The following is a 12,156-nucleotide window of genomic DNA, read 5'->3' on the forward strand; positions in this document are numbered from 1 at the left end:
AAACAAACTTCATTTGGTTACAAGAAGCTTTAAAAATAATGTGTGGGTTAATATTTGTAGTGCGGTATGAGTTCATCATTTAGATGTCACAAAATCTAAAAGCAATCAAGCTTAATATGTTTCTGATGAATGTGTCTCCTCTCTTCATTCTCCCTGTCAACACAGAAATGCCTCACTATAGAGCAATAAACAGTGGATTTGGGGTAATTTGCTCAATAACGAAACCTAGTACACAAATATCTGAGAGGCAGACAACCAGCAGCAGGAAAGAGGAGCTTTAAAAAAAAAAGGATAAAGCCGATGAATCATAAAGAAAACACCCCCTGAGTTGAGCAACTCCAGACTTATGCAAATTCAAGATTGCACAAAATTTTCCAAAAGGCGCATACTACAGTTTTAAAGAAATAGCAAAGTAAGAGATAGCCACAGGGCAATGGAAATATAGTGCAACTATTACTATATCATCACTTGCTTTCAGCCCGTTCAGTCCAGTCTCTCATCCCATTCTGGGCTCCTGGTCTGATTTCAGCCCTGCTCCTGCTGCTTTGGTCTTAGTGTTTTAATCGCCTGGACGCTTCTGGCTCCTGGCCGTCAGCTCTCCCTCCGACATCCCTTCTCTCTGTCACTCTAGATTTACTCTACCCATTTTCTCCATTGGGCACTATTTCTGGTCTTAACTAGCTCACGTCTGAAGACCTAGCCTCCAGTCTTGGGCTCTAGGAGATGAAGGTGTGAGGAGGTAGACAACCTTAGACCAGTGGGCACAATGTCTTTGAAATGAAGGTAGAAGAGAAAGAAGGAAGGAGAGGAGGAGGGAGGGTGGGGAGTGTGGGAGGGAGAGAGAAGAAAGAGAAAAGAGAGGGGACAGAATTGTACAACATAAAACAGTCGCTGGTCACCTTAGGGGAAAAATATTCAGAAAGCTGCGAAAACCATTCCATCGTACATGAAATGGTTTGACAAATATTAATTTTAGGTAAATGGCCCCTTAGCTGACTCGGCTTACAGGTGAACTGGTTTTAATGAGTTGGCCTATTTTCCAAGCATACCCGAGCCCACGCTCGTGTGTATACCACATGGAAGGTGTAGCATACCCTGAAAGTGGAGAAAAGTGCCTCTGGCCATCGTAGTGTGGAGACAGTCTGCTCAGATCCCCTAATTATCTGGTTCTGTCTGCACTCATCAGGCAGCCTTCTCATTATAATTTGGCTTCCCATGTAGATTTTCCTACTGGAAGAGAACAGGCTGACCTGTAAGCGGGAGTATTCCGGTCCCACTGGCAGTTACTCTGCATGGAAATTTAATCAATCAACATTATCTTGGGACTTTGATTTGCATGTCCATCCTCCAGAGTCTAAAAAATCTTACTGCACTTAAAGTTATGTTAGTGTCTTAGTTAAGCCTTTTGGGTTGCGATTCAGTGAAACCCACTCTACCTAGCATTAACACACTGTGGGGATTTGTTATAAGCTGGTAACGATGTGTCCCAGAACTCAAGGACAGAAAGGGCAGTTAGGACCAGGACCAGAGAGCAATCAGGACAGATGCTTCTGTCCTCGCCCTGGGCGTACATCTCACACTCCCACGATTGTTCCCCTTCCTTCTCACACTCTGTGGCGGCACGGACGCTCATTTCTATTTCTCTCTTCACACCTGCCTCATTTTCCTCTCTCTGCATATAGATCAGCTATCTCTGCTTCTCAGCCATGCAGCTGAAGTAGGCTACTTCTCACCTGCTTCAGTGCCAGCAGCCAAGAGAGACACACATCTGTGAACCCCAATTCTAAATTCCCACAAGGAGAATATGGTTTGCCCAGTTTGGGTCAGGTATCCACCCTGATCAAATTCACTCTCGTTGGGGATTGGGAGACTGCTGGGAGCGGGAAGCCAGGATCATGCCCAGCTCCATGAAATTGAGAACCATTTTCTGAAGGAGAAGGAAGATTAGGGAGGGGGCAAGCATCCCCCAAATTGCCACTGGTCTGCATACTCTGAGAGAGTCAGAAGTGTTTCAGGATTCAGAGTTTTTTATATTCTAGAATATGTTTGTGTACGTCACATACCACATCCCCTGCAGAGTCAAAAGCAGCTTCCTATAATCAAGGACATCAATATTTTTATAATGAAAACATGAATATTCATACAAAATAAGAAGTAAGGATTGGGGCGCCTGGGTGGCTCAGTTGATCGAGTGTCTGACTCTTGGTTTCGGCTCAGGTTGTGATCTCATAGCGAGGGATCGAGGCCTGAGCCGGGAACTGTGCTGACAGCGAGGAGCCTGTTTGGGATTCTCTCTCACTCCCTCTCTACTCCTCCCCTGCCCCCACGTGCACTCTCTCTCTCTCTGTCTCTCTTTCTCTCTCTCATCTCGATAAATAAAAATATATTTCTTAAAAAAAAGAAATAAGGATTATAAATAGCCTCTCATGAGTTCAAACCAGGTTTTGCCTCAAAAGGAACTATAAAAATGCTTTTGGTTTTCAGAGCTTCTGGATTTCAAAATTGCAGATGATAGATTTAGATTGCACTACTTTGGGCTTAAAAAGCTGAGAAGCAGACTGTGAGGTATCCAGGCACTTCCTCCAAGAGGTTCCCTAGGTCACTGCTCCTCCAACCTGGGACCTTTTGGAAATGCTCTTTCTTAGGCCCCATCTCAGATATACAGAATCAGCATTTGCATTTTAAAGAGATGCGCAGGGTCTTAATCTGTTCAGGCTGCTATCACAAAATATTATAGACTAGGCAACTTAAAAACAACAGAAATTTATTTCTCACCATTCCGGAGGCTTGGGAATCCAGGATGAAGGCATCAGCAGATCAGGTGTTTGGTAAGGGCTCCTAGTCTTTTCAGTGCCCTCGCTGCCAAAAAAGAGTTAATGGAGTTCTGCGAGGTCTTTTGGATAAGGTCATCACTCTCATTCATGAGGACTCCACCCTCATGGCCTATGTACCTCCCACAGACCCCACTTCCTAATACCATCATGTTGGAGGTTAGAATTTCAACATATGGAATGGCGGGGGGGCCTCAACATTCAGTCTGTATATAGCACCCAGGTAGTTTGTGTGCATAGTGAAGTTTGAGAAGCTTTGCTCTACTTGGCAGCCTCCCCAAATCCCCAGTCTGCATTTGTGCACGTGAACTGCAACATACATTTGTATAATCATCCCTTCTTATGTGTGTGTGTGTGTGTGTGTGTGTGTGTGTGTGTGTGTGTGTTTGACAAGAGCTCCATAGAAAAATGTGGATTCATTTTCACAGTTAACAAACCATAACTTTTACAATAACAAAGAGCTCCAAGTCTGTGCCATACGACTCACCACTCTGCTCGACAGATGCACGGTCTCTCTCGCATCAGTTAATGAACACTTCTTCCTGCACTCGTATTTAAGCTTGTGCACCTGGGTAGAGGCTTCTTTTTATGAAACTATATCAGAGAATATTTGTATAATCCTTCATGAAAGTGGATCCAATATGCTAGAAAGCAGCTAGAGCTATAATTAAGAAATTATTCAATAAAGAATACAAGCAAGTGAAACACAGAGCAGTAGCCACAGTATTAGTTCTTTTTCCCTCTTGCATAAAGAATAGAATTTTCTAGATGGACACACAATACACAGCCCACACCCAGAATGCTTTGCAATATGGCAATGGCCTTTTGACTTAACACCTTTTACTGTGCACCCTGTTGTTTTGGAATTCATAAGGACAGTAAGAAAGGAGTAAATAGAGTTTTCTCAAACAATAAGACGTATTCATTGAATTCACTTTTAGGTTCTTTGGGAGTAGAAGAAACCTCCAAATTCCAAAGAAAATATAAAAGTTATGAGCACAGAAGAACCTCTCAGGCTATAACTGCTTCCTGCCTGCCAGAAACACCAAGAGGAAAATCACTCAAAGAACCAACTTGTGATATTGGGAGCTTTTAGGAAAACTCAATCGTAGTAGAGAACACTCTGAGAATCTGCTAAAAGTAAGTGATCCTTTAGCAAACTACTATCAATAAGGGGTAACTGACTGGGCCACAAAAGCAGAAGTATTCCACGGGATGCTTGTCTACCCCGAGTCTCCCACTGTACAGTGTGTTTTTGCCCCACCACATGTCTGTCACGGCTTCCATTAGTTTTTTCAAGGGAGTCTGTGACCCCATAAAGGGTAAGCATTAGTCTTCTGGTAATTCTGAACTATTTATATTCCCCACACCTTTTTTGTGCTTAGACCACTTCCTCTGCTGAGCTTGCTGTCTCTCTCTCTCTCTCTCTCTCTCTCTCTCTCTCTCTCTCTTTTAAAGTAATCTCTATACCCAACACGGGGCTCAAACTCACAACCCTGAGATCAGGAGTCACGTGCTCTACCAACTGAGCCAGCCAGGCACCCCGAGATTTCTTTGATAAACTCACATTTCCCATGTGCCAGATGGTGGGAAAACCACACTGCACAAGCTGAGAGGGCTCCTCTCACTGTTTGGCATCCTGCTTTTGCTCACCCTTCAAGTCTTTGCTCAGGCCTCAGCTCCTCCTGGAAAACTAAGATATGCCCTTCATTTTTGACCTCTTGACACCTACTTCTTATCTCTGCAATTTTATAGTGAAAGTATCTGTTTATGTGTCTTCTTTCCCACTGTAAGCAACACATGGGCTCAAGCTAACTTTGTGCTCTCTGATGCACAGCTCCTGGTGCACAATATAGGTTCAATATGCATTTGTTGAACTGAAAAAGAGAAAGAAAGAAAGAAAGAAAGAAAGAAAGAAGGAAAGAAAGAAAGAAAGAAAGAGTAAGATTGATTTTCTTTCCACGAAATGGAAACAAATGGTCCATTCCCTACTGATTTCCTGAGACTACTAGAGAAGACGCCATAGGATAGAGATTATTATGAGACTTTGTTCAGAATCAAAATGAATTTCATAGTTAGATAATTTATCCTTCTACTAATCTCTAAGACCTGAGTCAACAGGAAAAATGCTAAGGATGATGGCACTGCTAAATAAATATGAGCAGCTGCAAAATAAGTCTTATTCTTGGGACCTGGTTTTGGAAAAGGACCCAAATTGCATATTTTCACATGATACAGATCAGGAGTGGAGGCTTGGATTCTGCAGAATGTGTCCCTCAAGCTCTGTGGAGCAAGACTTTTGGGGGCAAGACCTCTACTTCCCTTTACTTCTAACCTCCAGAACATGATCCTTCACAGCAGATGGCAATGTTCTTTGAAGGCATGATGCGGTAAGCCTTCAAACATGATCAAGGTGCTTTTCCATTTTGCATTGTCTTGTACTCCATTTCTTCCTAGTGGCAATTGTGCATCGCCACAGGAAGATTAGGAATGTCACAGCTTAAATACAAAGAGAAGACTCCAAAATGGGTTGATAAAATACTTCCGTAGCAATAGCTATGAAAAAAAGTACTGTGCCAAAGCTAAGCCTTTTGACAGAAAAAGGGAGAAAGAGAAATGGCTGAAATTCAAAGGACAAACCTATAAGAGAATAGGGCACGATGCCTATCCGTTAAAAAAAAAAAAAAACTGGCCACCTTACCAAAATTGTTAACCAAATACAATGAAGCCTTTAAAATTAATTTCCAGCTTATGAAAAATGTAAGAGCTCTGTTAAAAGAAATTAAATGACACCACAAGAAAGTGATCAGGTAAGTCAGAAGGTGAGACATACTACATGACAACTGGCCTGGCTCCCCGAGTGTCAATGTGATTTTTAAAAAACAGGGAGGATTATTTTAGAATAAGAGATTAAAATCCATAACAACTAAATGCAATGCACAAACTCTGATTGGATCCTGGATCTAAAGTATCAATTCAAAAATTCATAATGGAGGGGTGTCTAGGTGGCTCAGTCGGTTAAGCATCTGACTCAACTTCAGCTCAGGTCATGATCTCATGGTTCATGAGTTCAAGCTCTGCATTGGGTTCTGTGCTGACAGCATGGAGCCTGCTTGGGATTCTCTCTTTCCCTCTCTCTCTCTCTCTCTCTGCCCCACCTCTGCTCACGCTTTCACTCTCTCTCAAAATAAATAAGTAAACACTTTTTTTTAAATCCATATTGGGGACAATGGGGAAAATTAAATATGTAATTCAAATTAGATTATATTAGCAAATTATTAATTTCTTAGATGTGATCATGGTATTTTATGTAGAAGAATATCCTTATTCTTAGGAGATGCAAACTAAATACTGAAGTGTTAGGAGGGAAAAGTCTACAATTTACTTTGAAGTATTTCATATATAAGATGTTCTATATAAGTAAATATGACAAATGTTACAATTGCTTTAATTCAAGATAGAGTGCATGCAAGTGTCACAGTTCTGTTCTTTCAACTCTTCTGTATGTTTGAAGATTTATGTAATAAGCAGTTCTTAAAAATAACTTGAAAAGAGAACAGATGAAGATCACCAGATTCCCTTAACATTGTACTTGCCATGGGTGGGAGGGCAGGGGCCTGAGAAGGGAAGTCAGTAAAGCTTCCAGAACTGAAGGGGCCACTGGAAGATGAGAGTCAGCCTCAAGAGACTGCCTCACCTGGGCCCAAGAGAGCACTGTCAGTGGGAGCTCAGCCAATGCCCAGAATTTAGCCAATATTTGTCTATGCTGATGAGCCCCTTCTGCTGCCAACATTGTCCCCAAGTGAAGGCATCCCATCACCAGTTACCCCCATGTAGCCATGCATGGTCCAACAGCAACAATGCCCACCCATGTCTCAACATTTTTCTTAGCACAAGAGACCTACCTAATGAGAAAAATCCTATTTACAATGGTTCAGGACACCCATAAGCCCTACCAAAGGGAAGATGGGGATCTGAATAGGTCCTAGCCTCCAGTGCCTGTACTTGAATAGGATTGAATGGAATCATTTCAACAAGAGTAGTTAATGTTGGCAAGGATGCAGAGAAGGAGGAACCCTTTTACATTGCTAGTGGGAATGCTAACTGGTACAGCCACTCTGGAAAACGGTATGGAAGTTCCTCAAAAAATTAAAAATAGAACTATTCTGCGATCCAGCAATTGCACCAGTAGGTATTTATCCAAAGGATACAGGTGAGCTGTTTCAAAGGGGCACACGCACCCCAATGTTTATAGCAGCACTATCAACAATAGCCAAAGTATGGAAAGAGCCCAAATGTCCATTGACAGATGAATGAATAAAGAAGATATGGTATATAAATGCAGTGGAGGATTACTCAGCAATCAAAAAGACTGAAATCTTGCCATTTGCAACAACATGGATGGAACTAGAGTGTATTCTAAGTGAAATTAGTCAGAGAAAGACAAATATCATATGACTTCACTCATATGAGGAATTTAGGATACAGAACAGAAGGGAAGGGAAGGGAAGCAAAACTAATAGGAAAACAGGGAGGGGAACAAAACCTAACAGACTCTTAAATATGGAGAACAAACTGAGGGTTGCTGGAGAGGTTGTTGGGGTGGAGGGATGGACTAAATGGGCAAGGGGCATTAAGGAGGAAACTTGTTGGGATGAGCATTGGGTGTTATATGCAGAGGATGAATTGCTAGAATCTACTCTTGATGTCATTATTGCAGTATATGCTAACTCGGATGTAAATTTAAAAAAATAAATATTAAAAAAAAGAGTAGTTAATACCCACCTGCATGACATGTAGAAATACCCAAACATGTTCCTGCAGGAAACTAACAGAGAATAGCTCAAAACAAAACAAAAACTTGTCATTTCTGAGCAAACACCCCTTCAGATCCTAGCATTCCAGAACAATGATAAATGACGCATTGGAAGAAATAGAAATTGCTGATACTGTAGCCACTCAGAAACAGAGATTGGTTTAGCAAACTTCGTCGCAGAAAATTTATATCCCATAGGCTTCACGGCTCGCTTGCCTCCTGTTTTCTTAATGTGTTCTTGTCTTCTGAAAACGTGACTAAATCCAAAAAACAGACTATAATAATGATGATTTCATCTATTCTCAAAGTCCCTGAGTTTCATAAACAAGCCAAAAGCAAGAGGTGTACCTTCCCTATGTATTGGCAATTTGTAAGTTCTGCTTGAAACATTTTAAATGAAATGACATTAACAAATTAGTAATCAGAATAAACCACATTATAGTTGTGTCATTAATAAATCAAAACATATAGGGCCACCTAGGTGGCTCAGTCAGTTAAGCATCCAACTTCAGCTCAGGTCATGATCCCACAGTTTGTGAGTTCGAGCCCTGCGTTGGACTCTGTGCTGACAGCTCGAGGTCTGGAGCCTGCGTCAGATTCTTTGTCTCCTTCTCTCTCTGCCTCCTCTGTCTGTCTCTCACACAAAAATAAATAGACATTTAAAAAATAATAATAAATAAATCAAAACATATATAACCTGCAGGTTGCTGACGCACACCAGCCAATAGGTATGACTACCATCACGGTCATATTAATAGCTGAATCTCATTGGCCCGGCCTCTAATCCAGCGTGTCAAGAATTACAGCCTCTTACAAAGTTCTCCTCCAGGACTTTACAGGAGTCTCCAAGGGACTTGACATCTGAACATGAATCAGCTCAGGCTTCCCCATGCTGCTGGCCTCTATCCATACAAACCAAGCTGTTGATGTGCCCTCTACATCAACAAGCCTGAGATCTGGGATTCCTGCTTGCTTCACATCATCTCAGTGACTAAAACGCCCACCACTGTCACTGCGCTGAGTCTGCTGAGCTGGATGGAGACCCTCTCCCCGACACCAGATTCCTGAGCCACTGATTCTCGTGACGGTGCTACACTAGTCACCAGTCAGTGTCATACGGAAGAGGAGAATGGCCCCCCGTCATCCTGCTATAACATCCTTGGCAGGTTTGCATTGGACCCCAAAGTATTACAGAGTTTAATGGTTTTCTAATTTTTATATGTGGCCTTTCCTCCTGGGGTGCTCAGAGGTCTCAATGCTGCTCCCCTCAGGTGCTAGGTGTGGCTCACCATGCCAGTCTACCTGTTCCCTTTCAGTGAATTTTCCCCAAAGGGTCCAAATCCCTTTCCTAAAAACTGGCTTTGGTCAGAACCCTCAGACCATCAGCTGTGACACTGATGTTTGACCCCCATTTGTGGACAGGGTTTAAGTCTTCTTCCTCAGGACTCCTCCAGTTCCCAGGTAAGTCATCAGTTACAAATAAACAGTCAGGGAAGAAGAGTGTTGCCCAACAACACATACCAAATATTGCACACTCGCTCAGCTGCTGCCCAACTGAGATTGATACAGATATACAAAGTATTTTATTTCTTATTTACAAACATGACTTTCCAGTTATAAACAGCATCTACAAACTTTGTACAGCTACAACAGCACAAAGAAGTGAATATATCCATTCAGACTCCCTCCCCCCAATTTATAATAAGTTCTGGCAAAATTGTTGGGTTTAAAAAAAAAAAAAAAAACCCCGATTGCTTAAAACTTTCTGGGAATTGTATCTCTGAAAAGAAGCAGACGTGGATGATCCTTGAAAGAGATGCTAAGTGAAACAAGCCAAACACCAGCCTGGAACGCTGAAAAAAGTTCTGGAGATGGATGGTAGCAGCAGCTGACAAGGACTTAATGCCACTACACTGTACCCCTAAAGCACTTATGGAGCACTTTAGGAAAAAAAGGCAGGAGGTGTGGGGGGGGGGCGCTACAAAGGTGTTGTGAACGGCGTTAAGGAGTTGGTCCAGTTTGGGGAAGCCAGAGAGAAAAGGTTTGCCTGGGATCCTAAAGAAGCACACCCGCTGACAAGACTAGGTTGAGTGTGAAGAAAACTGGAGAGAAGAGACACTTCTTGGGGGGGTGGGAGGGACATGGTATACAGGAATAATGACCTCTCTCAGAAATGTAGCACTTTAGTTTTCAAAGCGTTTCCACACGTGATCTAACTTAATGTCATAACAGGCCTGGGAAGCGGAGGGTTGGGGTTCAGACGCCAGGGCTCCCGAGGGGGAAGCCAGCCTGCCCCATGGACGCTCCCAGCTTTCTCAGGGAACTGGCACCCCATTTGCCAACGAAGAAACTGAAACTCAGAGAGGCGAGCTGACTTGACCCAAATCCATTCCTTGGGAGCAGAGCAGAGACTTGACCCTCAGTCTCTTGACTCCCTACTTAGTGTTCTTCCCACAAGTATGAATTAAAACAGAATGAAACTAGAAAAGTAAAAAATAATTCCTGACTGTGTCAAAGAATGAAAGAATTCCTAGTCTACATTAAAACTCAGGAGAAAAAAAAAAAGATATAATTTGGGGATATATTTTCAGCTTTATAAAATCCTCCCACCCCCGCCTCTGAGTAGGAAAGTGGGTAAAAACAGAATCTGGGGTGAGAAGTCATCTGATTCATCCATGATGTGGTGGAGAAGAATCTGTAAGCAAACACCCTGCATTTATTTCAAGTACTGTGTCTCATTCTGCCAGCCTTGGCAGCCAGCCTACTGCGTTTGCTTCAGGGGCCCTTCTTTGCAGACATGGTCAGAGCGCTATTTTGGGATGATAAAAGTGGCCTGAAACACGTGGCCATTAAGCTGGAATTTAAAAGGACAGACACGTTCAAAGGACAGATGAAGCCATCTGGCTGCCATTGTATGCTGGGGTTTAAGCATCCAGATGTGCGTCTGGGCCTCGCCTGGCACAGCACAGCCTTATCCGTGGAACATCATCCCTGTGTCCTGGCCCGTTCCAGGAAGCAGCTGAAGTCGCCTGCAAGAGAAAGCACGTGGTCTCAGAGGTGAACCAGGGACAGCCTCTGAGGTGCCAGGGATTTCTCCGAGCAGCCAAATGTACACTGACAGACAGGTCTGTGTGTGCTAGAGAAGCTGGTTCCACAGCTCAGATGAACGACTCATTGCAGAATTCACCCACCAGGGGAAGTGAGTTAATGACTGGGGCGTTTCACCTTCTGCCTAGATGCGTCATAAAATCAGCTTGTAAAGCCTGGCTCTGAGAACACATTTGCTCACCCAGTGTGGTTCTGTGGGGCTACAAAACACTTCCAAGAGGGAAAGCTCACAGAGAAGAAAGTTCTTAGGATTTCTCTGTGCTAGGAACAGGGCCAGTGGCCTGAGCCTGACAGCTGGCCCAGGCGTGGTCAAATCTGCTGACAAGAAGCCCAAAGCTGCCTACAGCATCTGCTCCACATCTGGGACTTGTGACTCATCAGCCACTCTCTCCCGCAGCCCTACATTCTCATACAGGCCTGAGCAGGCAGGCCCCCCCCACCCCCCACCAGTGGTGCCGTGCTGAGGCCCCAGTGCTCAGACTTGTTCCTCCACCTGAGGGCCCATCAGGCTTTGTCCTTATCTCCAACACTGCCTTCCCCTGTGACTTGGCCTGGTCGACTAGCCCCCAGGTCCAGGGCAAACTGTGCCCAGACTGTCTCAGACTCAGCCCTGGCTATCATAACAGGCTCCCAGGCTGAGTCCTGGCCCTTTAAATTTAGCAGACCCATACCCCACCATACCCAGCTGGCCCACCAGAGTGAGCCACAAGCTGCACCTGTTCCAGGCCAATCCTGTTTACCCTGGACCTACTATTTTTGCTCTCACCTCCCCAGTTCTCAGATTCCTGGCTCCATATCCCAGCTGCCATAGCTGCTTCTGGCCCCTTCACTTTGGTGACCCTTTGGACTTCCCTTTTTAGACCACAGCTTCTCACATGTTTCTGACTCTGCAGTGCTGGCTTCCTTCCTAGTCTCAGGTGAAGACTCCATGATTCAGCCCCAGCCCCTGGGTACTCTTTCAGCCGGGATCATTCCCAGGACAGGCAGAGGGTGAGGATTTGTCCCTATGGTCCCTGCCTGCTTCTGACCCTCAGCCTGACTTTACTCTCTAATTCCAGCAGCTGGGGGTTCCCTGATCAAGCCCCTGGGCCCCGATTCCTGGAATCCCTCCATCACTTGGGACAGCTCTGCCCCGGGCTCAGTTTCTGATTTCATGCTGGCCTTGCCCGGGTTATACCAGGCCCACTCCCACCCCCCACTGTCTCATTGCAGTCAGAGTGGGAAGGTTCTCAGGCCTCTCAGAGAGTGGAGGTCTGAGAGAAGAGGGCAACACTGCCTCAGGCAGAGCCCTGACAGGGCACAGAGACTGGAGAGAGTCTCACACCTGTCTGCGAGCATTTCTGTCTACAGGTTTGGGGTTACTTAGGAGGAGAAACATAATGAGGCACAAGAAGGCAAGGC

The 12,156-nt window shown here is 44.3% G+C and overlaps 1 long non-coding RNA gene across 1 annotated transcript; it reads right to left on the reverse strand.

Moving 5' to 3' along the window:
- Positions 1-10,341: 10,341 nt before the first annotated feature.
- Positions 10,342-11,585, reverse strand: LOC121018310 (uncharacterized). Its single transcript, XR_005785124.1, has 2 exons — positions 11,522-11,585; positions 10,342-10,676 (listed from the first exon to the last, which is right to left on the reverse strand). It is a non-coding gene; the product is annotated as an uncharacterized LOC121018310 (long non-coding RNA).
- Positions 11,586-12,156: the final 571 nt, after the last annotated feature.

Source organism: Herpailurus yagouaroundi, unplaced genomic scaffold, assembly GCF_014898765.1.
Source record: "Herpailurus yagouaroundi ecotype Mexico unplaced genomic scaffold, PumYag 218, whole genome shotgun sequence".
Taxonomy (NCBI): Eukaryota; Metazoa; Chordata; class Mammalia; order Carnivora; family Felidae; genus Herpailurus; species Herpailurus yagouaroundi.